This window comes from Lygodium microphyllum, chromosome 22 (genome assembly GCF_053477565.2).
Source record: "Lygodium microphyllum isolate KBCC chromosome 22, Lygodium_microphyllum_v1.1.10, whole genome shotgun sequence".
Taxonomy (NCBI): Eukaryota; Viridiplantae; Streptophyta; class Polypodiopsida; order Schizaeales; family Lygodiaceae; genus Lygodium; species Lygodium microphyllum.
In genome coordinates this window covers 57,029,568-57,040,446 of record NC_141156.1, presented here as the reverse complement: position 1 = coordinate 57,040,446, position 10,879 = coordinate 57,029,568, and the positions used below count along the sequence as shown (strand labels likewise).

General features: G+C 36.3%; 1 pseudogene; it reads left to right on the top strand.

The window, feature by feature from the left end:
- Positions 1–5,716: 5,716 nt before the first annotated feature.
- LOC148017182 (kinesin-like protein KIN-13A pseudogene) lies at positions 5,717–8,061 on the top strand (annotated as a pseudogene).
- Positions 8,062–10,879: the final 2,818 nt, after the last annotated feature.

Sequence of the window (10,879 nt, the reverse complement as noted above, 5' to 3'; positions counted from 1 at the left end):
TTAGTATCTATATGGCTACAGTTATTTTCACAGAGAGAGAGAGAGAGAGAGAGAGAGAGAGAGAGAGAGAGAGGACTCCAAAGGGATATTTGGAAAGTAAATTTATTGATTTGGTACACACACCATACGGAGGTGTCTGGATCTTAGGTCCCCTTGAACTTATCCTTGAAATCACATTTGTTTAATAAATTCATTTTATATTCAAATCACCATTTGAATGAAGGTCATCTTTGATGAGAATGAGAGATTCATACTGTCACTACCCAACATTGAGTAGAAAAATGTGAATCACTTAGAAAGTGACTTAAGAAGCTCACAAAGAGATTACACATACGTTGTTGATATCAAGTCATGTACATGGGTATCTAACTAGGTACAAATTTTGGTTGTCTTCTTTGATTTTCATGCATCACATCCTATGTCTAGATACTATGGCACATTTGCAACCTAGAACTACTTGTATCTCTAGAAGTGGAAGCAAGCCAACTTCTAAAATTTATCACTTTCATGTTCCTAAAGGATTAAGAAGATCAAGATTAAATGATTTTCAACATAGCTTTTATTCACATGCAACTCTACTCAAATCTATTTTATTTCCATCCTTTTAGGTGGTCTAATCTATTTTTCACCTTTGGAAACAATGACCACTATAGTTGGAATTTATTTTATTCTTCCACACCCCTTTTCCCCATATCATTTTACCACACCCCTCCATGTTAGAATAAGTTCATCTTCCTCTTTGAGTTAGTGCTACAAGAACATATTCAAATGAGTTGCAACCAATTGCTACTATTTAGGAAGGCCCCATGCTAGCTACTACTTCCTTTTCACAAACCCTCTCTCTAAGTAGCTTCTTACTTACAAGCTAACCTTATCAATGGATATTGTTGCACCTAGCCAAAGGAGCACATGTGAGTGTCAGTAAACATTGGATATTGTTGCACCTAGCCAAAGGAGCACATGTGAGTGTCAGTAAACATTAGATACAAGGTGGTGGAAACTCTTTGGTCATCATGCAAAAAGAGAGTGTGATGGCAACACAACCAACCCAAATGGTGGTAGCACGTGGGGGAGGCAAGTGCCCACCACCTTTGAGTGATAAAGGGCCATGCACATGTGTTGGTAGGAGGAAGACAACATAAATTAACTATCAAGGAGGTTGATGGAGGGGTGGTGCTCCATGACTCCATCATGCCCTTCCCCATTTAGCTTTTGAGTTACAAATATGATAAGGATTTATTTTATGTTGCATATCTAGAACTTTATCAAAATACATCTATTAAACTATTGCTATTATGATTTTTGAAAAATCAAGGTTTGAGATAAAATGAATTGCAAATTTTCCCAAAAAAATTTCACATTTTCCAATAAGGTTATAGAAACTTATCACTTAAAATATAATAGTGCCATATACATGGATTTTCATCCAAAAAAATCTCTCCAACTTCAAATTAGAACATTAAAATTTGAAATAGAATATATAGAAACTTATCACTTAGTTATAATAATGGAAAATACATGGAGTTTCATCCAAAATATCTCTCCTAATTATTTTCTTGAATGTTTTATTTTTACTAAATTTTGAGAATACTTAGTAAATATTCATAATTATAAAAAAAACTCATAAAATCCATGTACTTTCCCAAATTATGTTTTCACGTCCAATCAATAAGAGAGAAGTTGAAGTTTATTGAAAGGGATTAACATTACAAGGGTCATTAATGAAAGTCTAGCATGCATGCATGCATATGTGTGTGTGTGTGTGTGTGTGTGTGTGTTCCAATCAAAAGGCAAGATGTTGGTATCCATAGAGGGGGGAATCTTCTCTATCCAAATATTGGATTCTCAGTTTTAGAAATGATAGTGGGATTAGAGGTTTTTATAAATAAGATGTACATAGATTTTGAGTATCTCTATTCTCATGCATTTTTCCTCCCCTTTCTTGTTCAATTCTCAATTTCACTCTTTCTTCCTCACATGGTCTCACTTGGACCTGAAAATTGAGCAGCAAACTTTGTTATCTCTCTTCTTTATTTTGGTGATTTTTCATCAAGTCGAATCTTTGTACTAGGAGAAATTAGTGTTTTGAGCACTTCTCTTATCTCTTTAATTTCTTCTTTTTGTAGTAGTTGATTTTGGGGAAAACATAAGTGTATGCCTCTCTTTGTTTCCTCTTTTATGTTATTTTCTCAATACCTTTCAATGTTTTCTTTGAGAGAAATAAGAATTTTGAGCATTATTCTTAACTCTTGAAATTTATTCTTCTTGTAGCAAATCAAGTTTGGGAAAAGTATGAGTCTTCTGTTTTGCTTATCTTTTCATAGGTAAGTTTTTACTTTGTACTGCTAAATATTTTACAAGTTTCTACTTTTTATTGCTATATATTTTTTATTGATTTCCATTTTTGGGTTTGTAGTAATATATTTGATTTATACAATATTCAAGTGTAATAGAATGTCACAATGAAGCTTTTACCTGTCTTAGAGAGAATCTTTGTCATGTTGATTGTTATTTGTTAAATGATAAGAGGAAACTTCTTTCTCTCTGTCTCTATTTTTCTAATTATTTATTTGATTTGGACCTCTATGCTAACAAAAATTGAAGTGTTAAAGTGCTTTGAATGTTATCTATATAGATCTAGGTTTTTGGAAAAAAATAGGTGCACATGCTTTTCTCTAGTTTCTCTTCTCTATATTTTTTCATTATATTTTTATGTTTCATATAAGAGAAATGAGTTTTTTAGCAATGACTCTTGAATTTATTATTCTTTTGACAATCAACTCTAGGCAAAGCAAAGACATCGTCTTCTCTTCAATATATGTACTTACGATGAAATTTACACTTTGCATTCCCAAATCTTTTGTGATTGATAAGTTTTTTTTATTTGAAGTGTTTGGTCTTTACAATGTACAAGTGAAATACAATGTCACATTGAAGCAACTCTTATGAAGATCATCTTCTTGTAGCGAATTTTTCTTTTTTTAATGATGTGATAGGAAATGGATATATTAATATATATTGAGGCCATAGTCAATTTTTAAGACAAACTGTATTTAATGATCAGTGGGTATTAAAATACATATCTTCCATTGATAAGAAACCATATCCTTACACCTATTACCTAGGTCATCATAAGAAAGAGAAGAGCAAGCATTCTTTCAATAGAATTGCATAATAGGAAAGATGAGGAATGGAAGTGGATCATTGCTAATACCATTGTTTGTTTGGGGTATATATGCATTCAATTATAAAGGGTGCTTCCAAGATGAAAGTATTTGAACTTGGAGATATATCAAGGCATTGGAATGGTAGGGTTTTAGCTTTTAAACACAAAAAAATTGATTCCCACATTATGAAAAAAGCATTGGTGTAACATGTTTCGAACACAAGAAAATAGATATTGCACCCATAGTAAACATTCAGTGTGAGATTTCTAATAGCAATCAAATTTAAGTGCATAACTTTCTCATGTGTCTGTAAAAATATGCAATGTAGATTGCAGTGAGTGGTACAGTTTGAGAATTTCATGGGTAAATTTGAGTGCTATCATGTGGAAATTGGTCAACTTTTTTTTTAGGGGTGCATGTCGAAGAAACTTATCAAAAATATTTCTTTTTCCTATGATTGCAAGCATATATTTCCCAAGAATAGTAGAGACTATGGGACCCTTGAGCATATACATCTAGAAAAACTTAGTAGCATATAATGACCAATGTGCAATAGTGATATTTTGCATGCACAAGCATAAAAATTTTAACAAATATACTCGACTCCATGAAGAAAAGCAAATGCTTAAAACATCTACATCTATGCTGGCTTATCCCAATTACAATATTTTTGCAACAAGGATCTTGGGGGAAAATTGGATGAAAAAAATCGATCAAAACTCTTATACAACCAAATATCAAGTCATAACAAGAGAGGTAGCTTCCAAGTAAAATTTTGTACTATAAATTGTATTCATTATCGTATTGCAACTATTCACCTAACTTCTTTTTCTAAGCATAGGTACTTTGTTGCATGAAAAACTTTGTGCTTAATATTCAAGTATTGTAGATGGAGAATACTAAAGAATGAATGGTTGTGTCTTAATCAAGATAAATGTGATTGTAGAGTTACAGATGTTATTGTTCTTTATCAAGCTCATGCACCCCAAGTATTGTAGATGGAGTATGATTGGCCCTTCACTATTATGTGGTAGGATATTTCAATGCTACATTGGGGAATCCATTTACTAAATTCTTTTCCAAGTTAGATGGTAGAAAGGTTTAAAGCCTTGAGGCTACAATTACTAGTGGAAAGGGTTTGGTTGAACTCATCAAAGGAAGTAGATCATATCTAGCTTATGTGTAGGAGGCTTTAGCCCACCCCGAGAATGGTGGAAAGAAGAGGAGAATTATATGGGCACCCATTGAAAAATTTCCATCAACGATGTTCTCAAATGCCAAGTGGAATACCTTTGTAGCAAAGCACACTGCTTTCCTTTAGTTCTTAGAATTTTGGCTTGGGTGCCTCAACAGCAATCTCTACATCTTCAAACATTACAACAAGAAATTATGTGTGCAACATATTCCAAAAGCTTAGTTAGTGAGTCTATGTAAAACATATGCTTATGGGCTCTCATTTTATAAACTCATTGCCAAGATTAGGTACCATAATCAAAACTTAGAATTCAAGATTAGAATTCTACTTTTATTGTTCCTTGCAAAAGAAAAAGACAATATGACAATGGGACACACCAACCAAGACATGATGGTGAGATATAATAATCCATGAGGGAAAACACTTGGAGGAAGGGCAAGAAGCCAATTTTTTTATAGAGTCTTTTTTTTTTTGCAATGCCCCTATTTTATTCCAGATAAGTAACTTCTTCCACCTTTAGTTTAGGGTATCTACACTTTCATGTCTAGCACTACCACCACCATCATTGTCACCACCATAACCACCACCAACATCATTAGGACAATGACCACCATGACTCCCCCTCTCTCTCTATGTGCACCTCTCTCTCTCTCTCTATGTGCACCTCTCTCTCTCTCTCTCTCTCTCTCTCTCTCTCTCTCTCTCTCTCTCTCTCTCTCTATGTGCACCTCTCTCTCTCTCTCTCTCTCTCTCTCTCTCTCTCTCTCTCTCTCTCTCTCTCTCTCTCTCTCTCTCTTTTTGTGTGTGTGTGTGTGTGGACATGCTTGACATCACCTTTGATACTCATAAAATTATACTACCATACTATAAATTGAGGAAAATGAAAATAGAGAAAGATTGAGAAAAATTGGATCGATAAGAACATAATTTATAACAATTTTCCTTCGCACAAAATAAGATATTTGTGCTAATAATATGTAAGAGAGTGGGGATAGATGGGTAGGACATGGGTTAGCATGGGAATACCCAGTTATATTGACAGGGTATATAAGGTGAGAGAGACCTAGTTAGGGCATCAGTTTATCAATAATCAAGTCTCTTTTACCCTTCCTTCCAGCTTTTGTGGCTTCCCTTCTCTTTTCCTATCTTTCTCTCTCTTTTGCTAGTCTTTCTCTCTCTTCTTCTCTCATATTCTTCCCCTTTCTCTCTCCTCTCTACAGTATCTTCCTTCTCTCCTTCTCTCTCCTAGGTTTCCTTCATTACAATTGATATCAAAGCACCGATCTTTGATCCTCCTTCTCTCTCTCCTCCCTCTAGTTTTAGTTTCTTTTTAGTTCAGGAACCCTAGTTACTCATGTGCACATGTATATTAGGACAGGTACAACATTGAAAGACCATAGGAATCAGAGAGTACTAGAGATGGCAACCTTCTTGGATTTTGCATAGAAGCTTTGGACGTGGTTGCAATTTGCAGGCCTGCAGCATTTGGCATCTCCCACTGCATCCCCTGCATTGGATCCTCGCCTCCTCCCAAACTTGCTGATGCAAGATTATGCATCGCACGGTCTGCATGGGTTGGAAGACAAATAGAAGTTTTATAGGCTTATAAAGTCCATGAGCAATGGAGGGGAACATTCTGCCGAATTTTTCACTTCACCTCCTCTAGTTTTCAGACAGAAAACAGAATGTTGTTGATGGCTTATCATCACCTGAATCGTGTGGGGAGATTAGCATAGGGATATTGGACCTGCACTCCATCGATGACATAGAGCTCCTATCTGAGGATGTTGTTCATGAACCTTTTGAGGCTTCTCAATTTGCTACCATTTCAGAGAAAGGCTATGCAAATGAAGTACTATGGTCCACCAACAAACCACCAATTAGCAAGCTAAGAAATAATGGTGAAAGTAGTCCTATGAGAGAGGTCATCTTGGAGAAGGACATTACTAGCAACACAAACAACCTTGCAAGGATCAAAGTTGTGGTGCGAAAATGACAACTCAACAAAAAAGAGATAGCTCGGAAAGAAGAGGACATTGTGACAATTGATGGGAGTGGATGTTCACTTATTGTTCATGAGCCCAAGTTGAAGGTGGACCTTACAGCCTATGTAGAAAAACATGATTTTATGTTCAATGCTGTGTTGGATGATCAAGTTTCTAATGATGAGGTCTATCGAGTAACTGTAGAGCCAATTATTCCAACCATATTCCCACATACAAATGAACATGCTTTGCTTATGGGCAAAGAGGTAGTGGGAAGACTTTCACCATGTAGCCTCTACCTCCAAGGGCTTGCCAAGACATCCTAGATTTAATGCAGCACCCAACTTACAAGCATAAGGGAATGCAATTATGGCTTAGTTTTTTTGAGATCTATGGAGGGAAATTGTATGATCTTTTAAATGAAAGAAGGAATATTTGCATGAGGGAAGATGGTCGCCAGCAGTAAGTTTGTATTGTGGGCTTAAAGGAATTCCTTGTCTCAGATGTTGATCTTGTAAAAGATTATATTGAAAGAGGTAATGCATCAAGGAGTACATGATCAACTAGTGCCAATGAAGAGTCTTCAAGATCACATGCTATTCTACAGTTGGTGATAAAAAAGCATTCCAACAAGAAGGAAGAAAGGGGAGGAAAGCTAGTTGGAAAGTTCTCTTTTATTGACTTGGATGGTAGTGAATGTGGGGCTGATACAACTGATAATGATCACCAAACAAGGATTGAGGGTGCTAAAATTAACAAGAGTTTACTTGCTCTTAAAGAGTGCATTTGGGCACTAGACTATGAGCAACCATGAGCAAGGTCATATTCCTTTCAGGGGAAGTAAACTGACAGAAGTTTTACATGACTCTTTTATTGGTGACTCTCAAACTATCATGATCTCATGCATTTCTCCAAATAGTGGCTCTTGTGAGCACACTCTTAACACACTGAGATATGTAGACAGGGTGAAGGGTTTATCCAAGAACAACAATTCAAAGAGGGATCTCAGCCCAAATACAGTTGTGCAAAGTCAAAGGGAGCTGGCAACCAGTTCTCCTCCATTGCTATCACCTAAAAGTTCTACTCAGATATCATGGATAGCAAGGTTGTTGAGACTAGTAAGAGACCTATTGATAAAGCAAACTGGCAAGGAGATTTTGATGGTTGGTTTGTAGTAGCATCTACTCGGGATCCTATAACCAAGGAAGACAATAGAATAGCATCATCCTCTAATGATAAAGATCGAGTCATTTTGAGGGATTGCATGTCTAATAGCTTCAATTATCGACGTGATTCTTTTACTGACAGAGTTGACCAAGAGAGAGTTTCTCCTCCTAGACACAAAACTGTAAGGGACGAAAAGATAGAAAAAAATCGTGCATGGATTTCGACTGATGAAAGCAAAATTGATAAAAATAGTGCAGTAGCAAGACAAGCTTTAAACAAGGAGGACAATGTTCCCAATTCCAAGTCCAAGGATACTCCACACATACTGGTTTCTCAAAATGGATATGACGGTCATATAACTGCTATATTTGAGGAAGAAGAGGACTTAATTGCTACCCATAGGCTGGAAGTGGAGGACTTGATGGAGAAAATGCACCGACAAAGAGACAATAATATCTGCAAAAACAAATTAGTCCTGGATTATAGTTCCAGTTCCTTTTCTCACTCTTGGCATTCCCAAATGAATGCATTGAATGCTGCTCTATAGTGACAAGAAGCTCTTTGGTTGCAAGCCACAACCAATTGCTTGAGCAACACAGTTAGTTCATGTCTAAGTTGGACCAAGTGATCTTAACCATCTCAGTCACCAACATGCAAACCATGGCAATCAATGACAAACTTGTAGCCCTTACGACTCAAGTTGCTCAGATGGCTACAATTAAAAGGACAGATCAGCATGATTATGAGCAGTAGCATGGGCATTCTCATGGACATTATGGGTACCTTGACCACTGGCATGGTTTGGATGTGCAAAGGCAACATCATGTGCCTACTTATGGTCAACATGTATATGATGATTGTGCATATTTTGAGGAGCAGCATGCATCTGATGACTATGTATGTTCTTATGAGCTACATTCTAGTCACATACATGGACAACCATATGGACAACCTTATGTATATGGGCAACATCATGCAAATGTATATGAGTATATGGGGAGAAACATCATCATCATCAATAGAGTGATCGATATCATCAACCACTTGATCATTACTATGAGCAGCATGTGCATCCTTATGAGCAACATGATGCTTCTCATAAACAATGCCATGATGAGAGCATCTCACTGCAGCTTCATGAGAAGGTGCCCCATTAGCCCAAGGCCCTTAACTTTGAATGCCCAGTAGTAGCCATGCATGTGGGACTCATGGACATGAAATGCCTAGGGGTTGATGCAGTGAATGTGATTGCAACCCCATCTGCTCTAGTTCTACCTGGCATAGTAGTTTCCAATGAGTTTATGGACAAGTCAATGCATGCTACCATATGGGTTAGTAAGGATATTGTGCCACCATAAATGCTTGAAGATGACACCATGAATTACTTCTATGATACACCGAATGCATTGGATCACAATTATCCTTTTGACCTCGGTGGTAGTACGGTGACCCATGCTTGTATGGATGACCTTATTCTCTTGATGCTTATCATGTAGGTTATCCATTTGATCCCGGGGAAGGAATGGGTTCAAAAAAGCCCTACCTTGATTAGGATTTCACCAATGCAGCATGATCCATAAAATCAATACAAGGGTTATTTAAAATGTGCACATCATAACACTTTATCTCTAGTTTAAAAATCTTGTTTTTAAGGGGGCTTTCACCAATGTGTGGCACTTCACAATTGCATCTAAATCCAATGGTAAATCTAAATCTATCCTTTTCCCTATAGCTTGTGGGACACCTTGTTGCTATCTATTCATTAGCATTCACTTGTTGTGCTTCCTTATGTAAAACAAATCCACCACTCTCTAACATATTGATTTCTTATGCTATCAAACTTGTGCCACAAGCCATTAGCCTCACTTGTGGGATCAAGAAACTTGAATGCAATGAATATTTACTAACAACCAAGCTCCATGTGTCCTTAAATCCAATGACTCTCCACTGTTGTGGTAAATTGTGGAAAAAGAGCTAGAAACACCATATTAGAGAATTTGGGAATCTCCCAAGTCCCACTTTCAAATAAGGGGTAAAGATTTGGCCATGTGACTAAATCTTAACCCATGCTTCAAAGTGGGACTCTAAAGAAAGACAACCCATATAGTAATTAGGGTAGACTCCACTTTCAAGTAAGGGGACAATTTTGGATCATGTGGCCAAATATTAACTATATTGGGAAGTCTCAAACTTTGTGACAATTCCCAAATTCCCTAATATAGAGTTTAGATCAAAATTATGTCAATGAGAAAGCCTCCTTGTTGCAAATCTACAACATTTACACCACATGCTAAAGATCCATGTGGCATAGATACCCTACCCTGAAGGTTTGTGACACCCCTTTTTGCCAAACAAACTAGCCTAAAAGAAATTTACACTATTCAAAGGTATGTTTAGGAGTATTCAATAATCACATTGCTTGAGTCCAAATTCAGTACATGCTACAATTTCAACCTTCTTTACTAGGTGTTTTGGCTACAAAGGAGAAAGCATGAAGCCTCGTTACATTTCATACTCATTGCTAGCATCTCCTCATGAGTTGGACCACTCTACCACACCCCAAAATGGAGGTGTGGGTGTCCCATCTGCTATATTTCTAATTATTTCTTTAAATTTTATTTATCAAACCCCCAACTAGCCTTGACATTAAACACAACTACGAGTTGGAATACTTCTTATAGCCCACATTTTATCATGTATGTTAATCTTTATCACCACCACTTCCTCTAAAGAAATTGGAGACAATGGCCTTGGTTGGTCTGGCAATGATGAAACCACAAATTTTATTTTACATTTACTTTTAGTGTGAAAAGCATTATTTAAAAGGTTGTTAGTATACAAGAAGAACGTTCACAAACAATAGATCAAGTGCGAGATGGCCTTTTAGAGACAAATGAAGCAAGAATTCTCTTCATGAAATTGTACACAATCTCAAGGGCATCTTACGATAGTAAATGCCTTCAAAGAAATCATATCTAATCAAGGACTATCAAAAGTTGTAGAGTAAGGAGAAGAAGGTAAAATCATAAAAGAGTGTGCTTTAATGTATCCGATTTTTCTTTTGAATAGAAGAATTCTACATATTTTGTGCAAGAAGACTACATTCATCACACAAAATGTAGTTATGACCCTTTTGTGTCTACTACTTTCAATTAAAATGTTTGTTATTTTTTATAGTAGTGCTAGGCAACATGTTACCCCTCATAAGGAGTTGTTTTGCTCCTCCTTGGAGATGCCTTTCCAAAAATGCTTTGTTTAGTAACAAAAATTTGTATATTCTTTGAGGTGTTGGTAAAGTGCAACTCACATTAGTAAATGGTAGTGCACTTGCTTGTTCATTAATGCTTTCTATACAAGACATAAAA